General features: G+C 40.9%; 1 long non-coding RNA gene across 5 annotated transcripts in view; it reads right to left on the bottom strand.

The window, feature by feature from the left end:
- The window catches only part of LOC110352821 (uncharacterized), a 238,739-nt gene extending 221,307 nt beyond the window's left edge, over positions 1-17,432 (bottom strand). For 4 of the 5 annotated variants that reach the window (XR_011803685.1, XR_011803688.1, XR_011803684.1 and 1 more), the window contains exon 1: positions 10,907-11,227. This is a non-coding gene — a long non-coding RNA (uncharacterized lncRNA). Of the gene's footprint in view, positions 1-10,906; positions 11,228-17,362 lie in introns of those variants that run through there. The other variant, XR_011803686.1, reaches the window with a different exon arrangement.
- Positions 17,433-17,680: the final 248 nt, after the last annotated feature.

The raw sequence follows: 17,680 nt of genomic DNA, 5'->3' as shown, positions 1-17,680 counted from the left end.
TTCCTTTGATTCAAAGAACTCATACACTCATTGCTCTCATGCTGTTAAAATGGTCCATAGAAATACATTGTAAAACTGTGAAGATTTGCATTTAATTCTGCTCTTACTACATTGCTGCAACTTTCTGGGAGACAGCCTGAGCACAAAGTTCAGGCAAACACCGTCTCTTTGTAGCCTCAGAAAGCACAAAGCATTTCAAAACTGCATTGTAAAAATTTCGTTTAGCAAAATGGTGTTCATAGAGCCTTTCAGGATCAACACCTTCAAACCATGCTACCAAACAATAGGAAGTTATTTGGCACTTCAGCTCTGATCAAAGGAAATGCACTTACAAACAGTTCATCCACAGCACTTAGCCATAGCTAAGGGAAGGATTTCTGTAACAGGGTTCACTGTGCAAGCCACAAAGAGCCCATGTGAAACCAGAGATAATCAGATCTTTCTTCAGAGACCAGCTGACAGCTCGGGGTCCCAGACTTCCCTTGTGGAATCTAAATTGGATCTTTAGAGTATCAGGTAGTTGTTCAGTGTTTCTATGTCTGCAGACGAAGGGATGTTGTATGTACATCTTCTACACTTTTGTATTCAAGAAGGGCTGTGAGGGATGAGTGGAACAAAGCACAAATGCAGGGAAACAAAATGGCTCTACAAGCACCCTACGGGCAACAAAAATTATCGACTGGGATTAACGCACATGGAGCTGAACACCTCACCCAATCATCAGCTTACATTGTGGTTGAAAAGTCTGTCTGGAAAACAAAGCCAATAAATATCACTTACGTGTATAATATTGATCCTTTCATCCTGGAAAATCCTAAAGCACCTCAGAAGCACTATGCACAGAAATCCATGGAACCCAACAGCCATTGAAATAAAGCAGTGAGTCTCAATGGCTTAAGGCATGACTAAATCAAGATGATACCAAATTATCAATTTTAGGAAATTAATAAAAGCACCAGAAAAAAAGATCCAGTAGAGATCAGCCAAAAACTTTGTAACAGCGCTGGCATTCTCTTTTCTTCTTCCCTGATTCTCTTTTTCATTACTCATTAACAGTCTTTGGCAAGATTCAAAACCAGAGACTCCTCCTTTGGTTTTCCCAAGGCAGGGAGGAAGAGAACAGGATTGATATGCCAATCACTTGCTTATAGCAAAATAGAAACCTTCTGTATTGCTAATTTTGATCTTGGATTTTGACAGAAAAATATATATATACATATATATATTAACTCCTTCCTTTCCTTTTTCTTCTTCTCATATTAAAGAGATTTCAGACCCCATATCAGAGGAAGGAAGAAATGGGATATGAAAGAGAGTGCTACTTCATTAAAACAAATCCTTCCTAAGCCATGTTCTACTTGTTGTTCAGGAAAGGTGAACTTCTGTCAAATCACCACAAGGAACCACTGGAGGAGGAAAAAAAAAAACACAACAACAACAAAAACACCAGCTAGATTTGAAGAAGCTCATCATAGTTCATCGTTGTTCCTGTGGGTGCTCTTCTCCCATTTCCTTCTGCTTTCCTTCTGCTTTCTAAACATCTTCAACTTGCAAGTTAGCCAGTTCCTGTTAAAAACAGCAACAAGTCTGGGAGAGGAATTCCCTTGCATACTAACAGATAAGATGGCATCTGCAGAGGCCCACGCCAGCTGCAAAGGCTGAGGGGCAGTACAGTGTTCATTAGGCTATCAGCTTCCTAGCTTTGCACAAAAGCACTCAGGCAGGTCCTTCTGGGCACAACCATCCTCTGGAGATTTGCACAGGTTTCCTTCAGAACTGCGCAGAAGCCCCTCAGCTGAAAATGAAGATGTTTTGGAGTTGTAAAGTGCTTCAAGCTTTGACAGGGAAAATTGGCTGAGAGGGTATGGCAGCATCTGTGATTCATTCAAGTGAGACGGTGCCTTAGGCTAAGGTAGGCCAGCAAAGCTATAGATTCATTCAGGAGATACTAAGAAAAAAGGAAGCCATAAGAGCAGGAACTTGTGGCAGTAATTAGGTTGTTACTCACCAATCCCGAGTTCAAAGGTATAAAATCCATTTCTTCTGAAAGAGGCTATAACTGCATTTAATATATGTTTTTTATATCCCAAAGCTTTCATAGCCCAGGGCAGATGAGTGTTAAGAAACTGAAAACCCATGTTTTTCCAACGAACACATCACACATAAAAGACACGACCATGCAGAAGTATCTGTGTACATCTGAGATTTTAGACACAGAGGTCCAGTCTTGATCCAGACTAGCTCAGGGTTCCTTATATCTGAAGCTCAGGGTCAGGCTTTTATGGAATGGAAGTGGCATGGGAAAGAAAAAAAGATTAGCAATAAGACAGGAAGGAAAGAGAAGAAAGACCAGCAGTAAAGGACCTAAAACAGTCTAACACAGCAACATAGCCCAATGCCATGGGAAGGAAGGAAAAGGTGGAAAGAGGCAGGATTGATTCAACAAACCCCATTTAATGGGATTTCACAGTGTATGATTACTTGAATCAAACGCAGAAGTATATTTACAGTCAATTTACTTTCTGCACTCTCTTCTTGCACATACACAGAAGTTAATTACATCAGCAAGGAAAGAGGCTTGGTAGCTGGTACTCTACCAGAGCCTGGACATATGTGAACTGCACTGAATAAGAATGAGCTCCCAACGAAAATTCAGGCTCTTCCTAGTGGATTTGCTAAGTGAGCATTATGCTTAGGGTCCTCTGGGAAGAAACTGTCTGTTCCTCTTGTTGCAGATGACCCAGCACGATAAAGAATAGAGAAACATCACCCAGGCAAAGCACAAAAATGATTCTCCAGATTAGGAGATAGCCCATGCGCCCAGGAGAGGAGAGACATAAATCCAAGCCTGACAGAAAAAAACAAATTAATACCCTAGGCCTGGGTAAGTACTATGACCCCTTAGCTAGAGAGGGGCCCCATTACCTTCTCTGACAGACTACTTCAAATTTAGCTTCAACGCAATATATTTACTTCCAGATTAAAGCGCTGGTTACTGTGTAGCCTCAGAATGACCAGAATCACATCACCAACAAATTCCAAGCCATTTTGCTCATCTCTGTCATTCTCCACACTTGGGAGGCAAGGCATCCATTTCTCAATACACTGGGATTCCCCTCCCAGGCTAAAGAAATGAATTGGAGAAGAAAAATCCTTCTACCCACTTAAGCCTTCAAGTTTATATTTTCTTTCTCTTCATTCCAAAGGTGCCATTAGATGCAGAGCTCTGGAAGTTTGGTGTTCTCCAAGGTCAGATGATGGACATAAGACTGGAATGATATTGTGCTTACCATAAACACCTCAATGAACATCTGAAGAGGACGGCTATACTGCCCCCATAGCCGCTGCACATAAGCAGATTTTGAAGGAAAGCCTCCTTCCTATCAGTCACAAAAATGCCATAGGACCACATATATGCTGACATAAAATTCACAAGGATACATTCAGCCACCATATATCTAAATTTAAGATTATGGAAATGCTGATTTCTCATGAACGGGACCTGTAAATGACTCTTGATTGCTGATACTACGATCAGTCCTGACAAATCTCACCTTCTCCAATGTCAGCTGACAGTACCTCAAGATGGAAAACTACTAACACTACACAGGTACATTCATAACTCTTGGGAAATCAGTAAATCAGTTACTGGTCTTGTTTCTTACCTGTTTGCCACCTTTTCTGAAACAAAACAGAAACTTTCTATGAATTTTTTAAAAGACACCTTCTGGGGTATTACAGGATATAACAGAACTTGTTACAATTCAGTTGACACACCTAATACTTGAGAACATAACCAAGCAAACCTTCACAAGGAGTTTTTCCTTTTTGCACTGCTACAAGCACAGCTTCAACGCTTTTTGCTAGAGCCAGGCTGGTCAGTAGGAACTAAGTGGTTGCTTCACATACAGGTGGGGTCCAGGAGTCATGTGAGGAAGCATTGCTTACTCCCCAAAATCATTCCTGTAGTACCAGCTGACTGCAAAACAACCACATACATCATCTGAGGTATAAAGCTCCATGCACAAGTGTAAAATATTATATTCAAGAGCAAGCCCATGTTGTCATAACTCTATCCAAAAGCATACAAAACCCTTTCTCAAGGGTTCACCCTAAGTGAAAAGGGAACAGTCTGTTCCCACAGACCAGAGCTCAGCAAGATGATGAAGCCAACTGAAACAAGAAAAAAGAAAATAAACTCAGCAAAACTGACCAAGCAAAAGCCTGGGTCAAGCAGTTTTTATAATAACAAATAACGTCTTCTCCTTCCTCTGCAAACTAGAAGCCTGCCAGTCCCTAACGATGTGTGTATGTGAAAAGCATCTATACCCACTTCACATTTTCCTGTACACATACAGCAGTGACTGCAACAAGGGTAACATGCATCTCAAACCACCAGCAGACACCCAAATGAAGCATTAGCAGCCCTGGCAACAGCTGCAGGCTTTTTTCCATTCTTGAAGCCTCTCTCCTTCCTTCCCCTTTGTTTTCACTAAGCCTCTTATGGTATACATAGCTCTTTTAACCGGGCAACAGAGCTCAAATGTATAGGGCAGTGTATCTTGGCTATCAAAATATAGGTGAAGGGGGAAAAAATGAAAGGAAGAAACTTAGAATATTCTGGAAGAAAATCTCCAAATACTATTCCCTTGAAAATAAAAGGAGAAAAATATCTTTAAAAACATGTCAGAGAACATTGCTGGAAGTTGTAAGTTTTCCTTGATTTCCCAGATCTGTGGCTCTCTGGTTCTGTGTGGTTATGTTGGCACTGCAGAGCAACACTGAGCAGGCTGGCAAGTTTTTCCTAAGTGCTCTTGAAATGGCAGAACATTGATGCCCCATGCATTATGCAAAAGTGAGTGGATTGATTAGTGGGCCATACAATTCCAAAGCCCCATTATACAGTTTCCTTTAAATAATTAAACACAGGAAAATATAGTACTGCTGCAAGGCAAACCAGCATCATCCCGCTACCTAGCAGATTCACTGGGTGCTTCATTGCTAAAGACAAAGCTAAGCAGATTCTCCCTGCCTTGGGGCACTGCCCTCAGTTTCATGGCACTGTCACATTCTGTAAGACATCCTCACACAGTGCCCGCAAGCATTGCTGAGACTTTGGTCAGCGGGGACTCTGCTCTCTCGAGGATTTGGCAGCACTTCATTTGCTAGTATGAGCAGAGCATGCCACTGATTTGTTTTTCTAAGCATTTCCCAAAGATACAGGGTTAGGTTTTGTGCTTTATTTCTTGGCAATAGCATTGCACAGCCAAAAGAAAACACAACAAGCACTTGACAACAGAGAAAATATTTCAGTTCAATACATATTTTTAACCAGAACCAACTATCAAGCCACAAAGAGCTATGTTCAAATTCAGCTATTTACGTAGTGTCCTTTTCATATCAGGTTTGCTAAAAGGTTCAAGTGGTGCCAAGTTTTATGAGGGGTATGGAGCAGCACAAGGAACTTAATTATTTAAACCTTAAAAGACAGAACTAATAACCAGCAGCTTTTTAACACCAGCAGGCTTAAGGAAGCCCGTACACATGAAAGAGTGACTCTGTTTGTCACTGCGGTAACATTTTTATAGAGTCACAAAAACGTTTGGCAAGTACTCTATCTTCCTAAATGCTATTTAGAACAAAATAACTATTGTCATTTTTGAAGGTATCTCCTTCAGAAACACTCTGTGTTTAAAAAGAATTAATCTAGCTATAAAAGTACAGGAACAATGATTCAACTGCATTTCAGTAACCAACAGGTCCTTTATCAATCTCAAAGTAAAACAGACAAAAAACTACATGGGTACACCTTACATCTAAAATGACGAGTGTGATTTCTGTCAGCCCACAAGATTCAGGGGGATTTAAAAGATTTTCTTATTTTAGAAGACGTATGTCAATGTTGAGAAGAGTTGGCTTTTTGTGTTTTACTTCTATTTCTCTGTAAGTTTTATTTAAATTTACATCTATGTACTTCGGTTTCTCATCACCTCCTAATCAGACTGCTATCCTGTCACCCGGTACAGAAATAAAATACAAGGAGAAATCAATAGTCAAAGCAAGGGGTGAGGAAGGGGTCAGCCTTGGGTAGATATTATGTCTCTTCTATTCTTATCATGGCGTGACATCCTAGATCATCTTCAAGCAATGAATCTAGAGAGTCAAAAATACTCATAAGGGAACAAGGAATTCATTTAACTTAGCCAAGTAATTTGCATTAATTCTTGAAATAACTAAAACTGGCAATTTCCCATCACCATTTTGAATTTCAAGGAAAAAAGCTCAAATAAATTTTCATGGTTCTGCATAACACTCTCTTTATTTTTCATCCAGCTCTGCAGAACACGACATTTAAGTGACACCTGCTCTTTTTCCTCTCTCTGATGCATGAAGTGCTCAGATATACGAGGCTGGAGTACGTCTAAGGTCACTCTTTTTTATGGGGATTTTCTTGCATGTTTAATAACTTGCAAGTAAACCATTTCCAGAAATTGGGTAACAAAAAAGGACCCCTAATGTGTTTCCCTTCCACTAGCATCTCTTTTCACGAACCATGTATGAACTTAAATACCTTAGACGTGTCCACTTCTCCATCAAATATGGCTGAAATCAATCCCTTGAGTCAAAAGTTATGGAGCAAGGTTTAGTCCCAGAATGTGGCTGTAATATATTGCCTTATGGATGCACCAAAGACCATACTTACAATCAGACTGCATGTGTAACACCTGTGTACATCAGCTGTAGGACACCCTGAAACTTGATTTTTTTTTCTGTAACATCACTGAAACAGTTTTCTCCCAAACACACTTGCAGTGAAAGCATTTTCATTACTAACTCTGAGCAATCTGTTGTTGATACGCACTGCTGCAAGGAGGCAACTTCCCAAGGGACTGAGTTTAGCGATAACAGGAACACACCTGTGAGAGAGAGCTGAAGAGTATCTCACGAGTTGCTTCACTGAATCATTTCCAGGATGTTCTTTTAATCCAGTTTTGGTGTCTTTTCTGAAGGGAAAAGCTCTTCAACAGACAAAAAATAAATATAACCCTACCGCTCTGTCTTTCCACTTTGCCTTACCAGTGACAACAAAGCAGAGCAGCCACAAGCCATCACTGGGCTAAAGTTTACTTTTACAGAACATCGCTACAAGTTGTAGCTACACAGAAATGACTCAGTATCTTCTTTTTTATTTTTAATTTTTCCTCACATTTGCACACATCATGACACCAGTCACTTTACCAGATCTTTTGCTCCTGTAATCCTGTGAGTTCCCATTGTTTGGCAGAACAAGGGACAGAGCACGCTCATTATGTCACAACAGGATCAGGCTCAAAGTGCAATTGCATTTGCCCATTATCCTCCCATTCCCTCCTGTGCATGTTCACTTCCTCAATGCAAAAGGCAGATCTCCCTGCATGGAAATCATTCTGCTTGTACGAGACATTACAGACCTATGCTGGAGGACTTAAACTTTTTCCAGTTTTTCCCTCCAGAAGAACGAGCCAAGTAAAAATTCTCTTTTGTTTCCCTTCTACTTAAACCTTTTCACGTGACTTCAGTGTTTGCCTGCACGCAGATGTGCCAATTCCCAGCTGAAGAAACTTCAGCTCAAGACTGCTTGTGCTGCCAGAGGCTCAGTATGTCACAGTAGTAATTGTGACATATTTGAAAGCTTGTGTTTCTTTATTTGAATACAAATTTTTGTTTAGAAAATTGGTAAGGATAGTAAAAAAGTAAAAACAAAAAAAACCCTCAAGTCTCAACAATAAAATCTTGGAATGGAAACAAAGCACTCAGCTGACCAGAAGCAATTGCTTCATTACTATTTTCAGTTTAAGAACAACAACAGAACAACCTAAAGGGATTTTTTTTGGTCTGTGTTCACACAAAAATTTTTCAGGATGTCAGTATTTTTCCCAGAACAAGAAATGTTTTTGCAGCCCCTCTGAAGCAAAACCTCTCCTGGATGTTTAAACTTATGCCTGCACATATGAAGCTATTTGATTTCCTCATGACCTAAGCACAGGTAGAATGCCGTGATGAAATGCATCCAAAATTTTGTCTTTTTTTTTTTTTTTTTTTTTTTAACAAGCATCATGAGTTTACAGAACACAGGCTAAATCGTAATGAAATGACTGATGAGCAAGTTCACCACCAGCTTTACAGGGAAAAAAAAAGATCAGTGTAAATTTCAGAGTTCTTTCATAAGCCGTAATAAATTATGTGTTATTTGAGTCTACTTACTTTCAGGAAAATAAATGTTACAGTGCCCACAGTCATGCATTTCATATATCATTCACCTTTTAATTAAATTGGTCCTCTTGTAAGGCTATTGTGTTCTGCCCTGTGATCTTACCTTTTCTACTCTTAAACTGGAGGTCTCATGCTGCTTTGCAAAGCTACAGAAAAGGAAAAGATGATGCCACTTTGCAGAGCATGTCTGGTATTTTGACACAGGATGAAAAGACAGTGTTCAGAAACTCCATCTCAGGGGTAATAGGGTCTTGAGTGTGGACAAGTTCACCTGAAGTTTTTTAGCAAGCTCTAGTACAAAACGTAGCTGGACTTCTCCTTTGCTGACAGCACGAAGTGATAATCAAAATCCAAGCTAACAAACCTGTTGTCAGAATAATGAGAGAGAAGGGTGCGGAGATTAAGTCGATTAACCTCATTAGTTCATGGAATATATTTGGATAAGACAACACAACTAGCAACTTGTTGCAAGCAGTTACCTTTTGAAACCACTGTAGGCAGTTATAGCCACAGCTGTTTTACGGTCCAAAAATTCAAGCTCTCAGCCATATATTCCTGTCCTACCTTATCCATCGCAATACTTATTTGTGTTGCCAGCAATTGAAAGGAGACCACGATTCAGCTCAACCATCATGGCATGTCTGGAGACTCATCTTAATGACACCAAAAAACCTGATTTAAGAGTGCAAGTTTTTTCTTTCACAGAATCACAGAATCACAGAATTTCTAGGTTGGAAGAGACCTCAAGATCATCGAGTCCAACCTCTAACCTAACATTAACAGTCCCCACTAAACCATATCCCTAAGCTCTACATCTAAACGTCTTTTAAAGACTTCCTTACGTATTTAAAGACAAGTCCCCACTGGAGAGCAGGGGAAAGAAGAAAACATGGGAGAGTTGAATTAGTGCCTAAACATACAAAGAAATGTTTGAAACCAAGTAGGAGTTAGGTATAGGAGGCTTGCTTTACATTTTGTACTAGTTAAAAACATTGTTTCATGTTTTAAACAGCAGTTCTCTTTAAAGATTCTGAAACGTGCCAGCATAATAATAATGATGATGATGTGTGCTGTTCTGAAAGCCTATCATGACAAGCCCAGTTTTTTATTCTCCTAACAAGAACACTCGATGATGGCTGGGTTTGAACCACAGTACCAGCAGGGAGCTTCCAGGCAGAATACAGATAAGTCAAGTGGCTGCAGTGGGGAAACCTACAACTTGGGGAAAACATGTCGCATCCAATAATCAACAAAATCCAACTCCTCTATTTCCTGCTGCAAGGTGGCCTGACAGGTAAACAGATTGCCTTCCTGCACAAGACTCACTGACAGCACCTGAGGGTCTCATGCTGAAGGCTGCGCAGCTCAGGCCTAGCTACAATTTTGAGACTCTTTCTAATTCAGCTGTTTCAAGTGCTCGTACTGGAGGGAAAAATCCAGCTCACTGCTAAGGGCCCATTATAGCTAAAGAGAAAAATAGTGTTGTGGGAATAGTGCCAGCAGAGGAGATTGGTGCTCATACAGATCCGGTCTGGGAATGTCAAGTAGCTTCTCTCACCTCCTCATCTATAATGCTGAAATGAGTGTTACCAGCATTAAAGGGATGCTGCGAAGCTAAATCCACACAGGTTCTAAAGCATTTAGAGGACTTCAGCTGGAAGGCATGACAGAATGAAACACGTTTTTATTATTTTTCTCACTCACTCAAAGAAATATCTGAGAGGAAAGCCAACATTTTATAGAGCTTACAAAAATATGAGAAGCCTGACTCATTTCCCATTCAGGTAAAAAGAGGGGTTTTCACTGGCTGCCATGTGAGCAAGATTTAGACTAACAGGCCCGTAACAAGCTTTCTACCAGGAACAGAATTCCTTATAAACCAGGTCCCTATAACAACTTACAAATAAATGGTTGCTATTTGCCTTGACTTCCACCCATCTTTCACCGTGGAGACAAGGAAGAAGATTATCAATCTCTCCACAGATAAATGTCTGCATACTCACTCACTTTCCTCCACTAATATGGAGGGCAAGAACAACTGGTAATTTTGTGGACTGAATTTTGTGGGCTTCTCGACAGAATCAGGAAGGCAACACACCACAGGCCCACCTCTGTCTCCAATGCAGCTCCCCAGCTCCAAAGAGAAGAATACTTCCAGTCACTTCTCTACCATATCTTCAAGTACCATACTTCCACCTCACTTAATTGTTTTAACTCAGTTCAGCCGATTCCAAAATGTCTGGTGAACTAACGGATGTGTTTATATTTCAGATGCAAGTTTATTTCCCAAACACTGCTCTGCCAGCTCTGGAAACAGAAGCACAGCTTTCTGGAAGCAGGCCAACCTCAGTGCTTGAACTCCATTCACAAAGTGCTAAAGGAAGTTCAGCCACTGCATTTACTTGCTTTGAATAGCTTTGCTGCTGCTTCAGCTGGGGAAGACTCTACATGGTTCGAGTATAGATCAAATTAACATACTGTGTGTTGTCCTGAAAAGATGTTGGTGCCCTGTCACAGGCACCGTTCTGCTGCATTCTCCAGGGAGTTTGGCTGCCTGAAGAAATATTTTTGCCTCCTACTTACAGCTGCTGATGAAAACCCCACTAGCTGTTTCAATGATGTTAATTATTCCCTTTTCATCTCCACCACTCACCTACTGGAACAACAAAGCATCTCGGTGTGGGACACAGGCTGCCTAATGGGATCTCGATAGTCCTCCAAGCACCGTCTGGCCTACGACTCCCAGAGCAGCTGTCCCGGTTCCCTCCAAGAGCCCACCCAGCTCTGCTCCTGGAGTCGCTGTGGGGCAAAAGATGGCGGGCGGCACCACAGGAAGGTCCTGTCAGGAGCCACTACCTGCTGGCAAAGCGCCCACAGCACAGCAGGCAGCTGTGTTCAGTCAGGGCCAACACCAGCTCACAAAACTTTATTTTGTGACAGAATTTTCACCGCTTACATCCCCTCCTTTCATCTCCCACCATCAGCGGTGCAACTCTATTATTATTCTGTGTTGCTCACAAAATAGTTTTGTTAAACAAACAAATAAAAATGGCTGAAAGCAGGCAGCCTAGAAAGAGAATAAAGCCAGGGCAAGTATGTGATGGTAACTTCCACAGAACACTGCACAGCCTCAACAAAACAGCAGCTCTGGACTTAGGAGCCCTCTCTTCTTATTTCTGTCATGAATATATCTAGTCTATTTTTAGTCCCATGTAGGTACATAAATACATTTCAGAGTAAGTCTGTGTGACTAGTCATGGTACGCTGAGGCTAAGCGATGCTTTTTAAAACAAAATCCCCCCTCTACAGCCCGCCCCAGCAGTGTGCTGCTCAGGGCTCCCCTCAAATGGCGCACAGACTGCAGGGAGGGCTCTAACATGGCAGCAGGGATGCACTGGGGCTGTTCCCACCAGCCGCTTTCCTTTTCCAGCTTCTAGATTCTCCCCAGTAGACTATTTTTTTCTCCAATTTGAGATAAGACATACAGGAATGCTTTCACTGTTAAGGAAAACATACTCTGAGACAAAAAACAGAATATCATATTAAAAATGCTCCAGGACTTCTGACCTGCGTTCTGGTTTTCCTATAGTTAGCCGTAAATTAGGGCTGCCTGTAGATTTTGGTACCTTAACGATTCATGACTACAGAATGCATCTCGAATGTAGGGGAGAGAAAAGGATTCGTGATGAAAAGGAAAACATACATAACATTTTTCAGTGTCTTAAATTTTAATCACCAGGAAACAAAAAATAAATGAGCTATGGGCATTGTATAATTGCAATAAATTTTGAGAAATGAGTAGTGTCCAGAGAAACCCAATTAAGTTTAATAATTTTGTGCATCAGAGACTGGGAGGATGGGGGGGATAAATCTGACAAGTTACTGATGAATATGAAGTTTTCAACTGCAGAAAACAATACTTAAATTAATATGACACACAGTGATGCTTCTGGCTGCCTTTCTAATTGATTCCTCTTGTTAAATCAAGAGGAACTTGTGCACAATAAGCAGATTGCTGAGAGGCTATCCCCTAACACAGAGATAACAGTTAACTTGAGCCAGGCACACAGTGGCTTATTCATAAAAGAACAGGCTCTTTCTTAATTTACCAAGGCTTTGCTCATGGGTTTTCTAGTTGAGGCCCACTGTAACAGCAAGCAGAGACCAAGGGACCAAAGAACTCCCCAAAGCCACCAAAAACTGCAACCACTATTTGGCTCACATATGTCACTCTTCCCTCCAAGTGAAACCTGGAGCAAATGCTCATGATGCAATATAGGAGAAAGTCGGGTAATTTTCTCTTCACTCATTTATTCTTATACACAGCAAAGTGAGAATCAAGCCAGCACAAAGAGGGCCTCATATTAAAGCATTATCCAAGCCAAGGAATTCTTGAAATTCCTACTGCCAAATGTGAAGTGTTTGATTTCACTGGGTTCCCTGATTTGCAAATCACTTCTGAACTGAAAGCCCAGCCAAGAGGGCCTAGAGGTACAGAACAGCATGGTCTCCTTACGTGGGGCCAGATAAGGAACTTCTGTCCCCCATTCTACACTTAAGAGTCTCTCTTTTATTTAATTTTTAAAAAGTAAATCTTTATCTTTCAGAATTGTGTTGATAACAAAAAACGGTGGAAAGTAACAGTTCAGAGGTGTTGAGAGCATCTCTGGAACAGCACTCAGAAACAAGCCACCCTGTTCACCTCAGTGAGGTATCCAACGACAGACTGCATGCCAGCACTCCCACCGTTTCACTCCTTCTACAGCAGAGGGAAGGAAACTCAGATATTGTGAGACTGGAAGGAAAGAGCAGGAAATCCTGTCACATTTTATCATTGCATCTGCCCCATTTACTACCCACCAGTAGCACAAATTGGCACTGAATACAAAGTGGGATAACACTTGCTGTAAAGTTATTTGAGAAAGTAATGCCAACATTTAATAAAAACTCCTGGGAAACTCAGGAGCTTGGCAGAGCTCAAGGATATGGCACCTTCACAGGAAAGAACCGTGTTTGCGGGCACAGAAAACTACATAAAGATATTCTGAACATCTGAAGTATGGTGCAACATCTCATTTCAGCAGCTCAGAGAGGCAGAACTTCTTGGTGTGAGGGAATAAACCTCGATAAAGCTTCCTCTCCTTCCTTGCCCAACTTACAAAGAACTTCCCACCTACAGAATGCATTTGGGCCTTCTTCAACACTTCACTTTTCTCTGACACATTGAAGATAACACCTCAAAAGCTATTGAATTTTGATCAAAAGTACTTAAACAGGGTTACTCAGAGTTATTTTTCCCACTTCACAGAAGAAACAACTGAAGGCAGCTTTTCAAGTTATGGAACAACATGCGGCTCATCTCACCTTGCAGCTCTCAGGGCCTTGCCCAGACCTCTCCTAGCACAACCTCACTAACAAATCGCTGCAAATCATTAAGGTAATTACTCTTCTACAGGGAGAGTACATGCTTCCTAGGCTAAGCCTGTAATTCAAACCAGCCTACTTCAAAAGTTATCAAAAATCTTCCAAGACAAAAAAAAAAAAGACAAACTTCAACAATTTATGCCACAGTGAGAAACTGGAAAGCCAAAGGAGCAGGCAGAACACAATGTCAGTGGGAAACTGATCCATTTGGGTGCAGTTCAGAGACCTCTCAAACCACAGCCTCAGCCCACATTAAGTACTGTCCATTTATATCAGAGAAACAGAAATTGTTAAGTATTCTAATATTTAGGCGTTCACAGTCTGTGTGTTAAGAATGGATTTAGGTGCTATATTAAGAAAGACTGTATATTAGGTAGCTTTGTATCACTACAGCTAATGAAAAATAAGATTTTTGAAAGGCTACAGGATTCTCTTCATTTGTGGGTGGGTCCAGAACTAAGAAGAAAAAGGATGTTTTCTCTGTTTAGGACACTAACAGTGGGAAATAGAGAAAAGACATTTATTTCTTTAAAGTGGAGCATGGACAAGGCATGGCATGTTTTTTCCTCAGATAAAATTAGAGACGTTACCTTAAGTATTCTTTTCTTTATTTTTAAGGTCTGTGCTAATTATTTCTCAGATAGGACAAACTTCATTATTGCATGCAAGTTCAAACACATGAAAACAAGTGGTGAAGTTCCCCATCATTCAGCAAATTCTCTGCCTCCCATTGTTGTTCAGTGCTGGATTTTAATTGTGCACATTACAGTATCTTAACCATTTTTCACTTCACCTTTTATTTTATAGCTTCTGCTATGTGTTAAGGAAAATGCTCCTTTCACCGAAGCAGCAGCATACCAGCAGCTCCTGAAACTGCAAGATAAGAATTCTCACCTGACTGCTCCTAACAAATGAGATGAGCCTTGCAGAATTCACCTATTTTATTCCTGGGAGAGACAAATGTGTGCACCAGAAGACAGAAACAGAAATGAGGAATGCCGGGTGACCTTGGGCAAGTCACTTCACTTCTTTGTTTCTCTTTGCTGCTGTTTTCCTTTCTACCTTTGGTCTGTCTTGTCCAATTAAAGAAATCTAAAGCAGGAGTGCTCTTCGCATTGTCAGCACATCTCACCAATGGGGTGCTGACCTCACTTGGATACAACAGTAATAAGTAATAACCATGACAACAATTTACAAGTGATGTCCTGCATTTCTAATATTCTGGGTAAGAAGAGTTGCAGTAACTTATTAAAGCACACGTGTAAGTTCACCTTTACAATGAGAAGCCAGTCTTAACTCTTGTCAGCTTTAATAAAACTTAAAAGCTTAGTTTTTCACCCTGGTGATTTCTCCTGGAAGGCTGTTGCAGAAGTCTGCTGCTCCACTGGTCTGAGAAAAACTCTTCTAATTACAAACCCAAATGCATTCTCGGACAACTCTCACCCACCTCTCATGCCAGCCAGGTCTTCTCCTCCAGTGTTCAGGCCTGTGCTGCATTGAAAGAGGAACCATGGCTCTCCCAGGCCAGTCTTACTGGTGAAAGAGACCAAACCCTCCTCCTGAGTTGCAAGTTAAGCCTCCAGAAGAACCTCTGCTTTGTGCTCTAATCTATCAGCCATACAATCACTGTAACTTCATCCTGGATTTAACCTCCTGTTAAACGAGGCTGAAAACCTTCCAGTTTCACTGACAGGGTGACCTGCCCCAGCTCTCCATACGCTCCAAATGGAGGAAAGGGAACCATGTCCTTGTTCCTGACATTCATTGCTCAGTGCTGTCCTTACATTCAGCACTCAGCCTCCATCCTATGAAAGGAGATTAGAGCACAAACCTTTTGGATATGCTCTCTTGCCTCCAGTTTGGGATTGGCTTCCCAAATCTGTGCAACTATGTTTAACTGGGTCTAGGGCATAGAAGTCTTTGGGACTAACAGCATAAAAAAAGATGCAAAGAAACGAGACAGAAACTTCTGCTTTGAGGAAAATATTATAACACTTCATGGATATGTAGTAGGAAGGACAACTTTCAAACACCCATTGGAAGTAAAATGTGTAAGAATATCTTTTTTTCTCCTGTCCTTTCCATTGACAGCATATCACTTCCAAACATCCTAATTTTGCCGGGTGAAAATGTATGCCCTCTTTAATATAGATAAGTCATTTGCCATACATAAGCCTTGTTAATTTAGGATTAACGTTGCTGAAGTAATTAATGTGACCTTATGCAAAACACATGACTGTAGCTTTGTACTGAAGTCCTACTGGTTATCTGCAGGGCTGACTTCAGTCCAGTGGTATTAACAGTTGGGTTGGTTTTAGCTTTACAGCTTCAGAGGTCTTCAAAACCCACTTTAAAATAAAGGTCTTCAACTAAATCTTCCAAAGACAAATGAATGTCAGCCAGTTGTTGCCAGCAGCTGACTGTGAGGAGTGGAAACTCTTCGGTATGACTTGAAGAGTCAAAGATCACAGACAGAAACCAAGGATGTAGGTACAGTGGTATGTTCCCTTTTGATTTTAATAACCACCAAAATTGTAGACAGAAATGAGTTAGTGAATGGAGATGGCACCTAAATAGCTATCACATAGGTATGTGCATTTGTTTTGAATTTGGTACGAACTTCATCTCCAAAAGGAGCCAAAAATAACACTGCACTATACTGCAGAACAGCACCTCTTTTAATATGAGAATTGTTGAACAAGCAACTGCTACCACATTAATAATTTATCAAGTACAAACTATGGTTATTTTCATGTGGTTTCTCTAGTAAAAAAAAATCTGCTGGGAGATTTACATAAAAAGAAACTTCATAGGAAACCAAATGCTACTGCATGAGCAGGGATATAAAATATAAAAGGTCATTTTGTTCAATAACATTTTGGGATGCTGGTCATTTAAAACACTTTTCATAAACACAGGCAAAGATCAAAGTATTAATGGAGACGATTACAGAGCACAACTTGAGAGCACTGTAGCAATCAGTTGCTAAGGTTAGGAAGTTTACTGTAAAATAATGTTTACATTGATAAAGCCCTGCTGATTTTCATACTGCAAATTGTTTTGACCTTCCAGGCTCCTACCCAGAATTACTGTACCTTCCCCTAGGAACAGGTTTCAAAGAATTTACTCTTAAAGACACAAACAGTAGCTTTGTCCAATTTTTTGCAGCTGACACAAAAGAAGTCCATTCAATAAAATAGTTCCTTTATTTGCGTATGGTTTCCAAGGACTTTGCTCAAAAATAGCTCACAGGATAATAAGTATCTACTTTTCTCCTGTTCATTAAAACTGTATTCATCCATTGCATACGGCACCTTTGTTCACCTTCTTGATGTCAACAAAGCTGAAGAGGGATGGACTGACCTCAAAAAGAAGCTCCGTTATTATAAATTTCAAAGCAGGGGTATTTCAAAGACTATTGCCTAGGGTCACTTCGGATACAAATTCCAGACATTCATGTTGGATTTTGTAAGACGCTGCTATTCAGTCAAAGCCAAGTTCAAAAGAAGCATCCCGTTATGTGATATGTATGCTATTTCTGATACAGAACTCATTATTAAAAGAAATGTACCCGGCAATGCACTACAGAACAAGAACCAGCACTGTTCAGTTTTGCAATTAAAAGGAAAAGGGGTTTCATCTTTTCCAGCCTGCACAGATCAAGGGAAACAGGTATCTGACTTACGCGATTCTGAGTACCCAGCACCGCCTGGGTCCAGAATGGAGATGAATCCAGGATAAATCCTACCTGCAAAGAGAGCACAGCCAAGGAAGAACATCATTCGCCAAAAGCACATTTTGGAACATACACATTGCAGCATCTACCAAAGTAACACTTCTGAAGCAGAGATACCCTTGCCCCACATGCCCCAGAGCCCCGCTCACGGCTCTTCGCTGCCTGCTGTCTCAGCCCACAGGGAGCGCAAACAAGCAAGCTGGGTCGGTGCTGAATCTCAAAGCCTTTGGCCAGGTTTTGGTGCTGTCCAGTGCACTGCACTAACAC

The sequence above is a fragment of the Anas platyrhynchos genome, chromosome 15, assembly GCF_047663525.1.
Source record: "Anas platyrhynchos isolate ZD024472 breed Pekin duck chromosome 15, IASCAAS_PekinDuck_T2T, whole genome shotgun sequence".
Classification (NCBI taxonomy): domain Eukaryota; kingdom Metazoa; phylum Chordata; class Aves; order Anseriformes; family Anatidae; genus Anas; species Anas platyrhynchos.
Note: the sequence above shows the minus strand (reverse complement) of the source record. Positions and strands in the feature narration are given on the sequence as shown.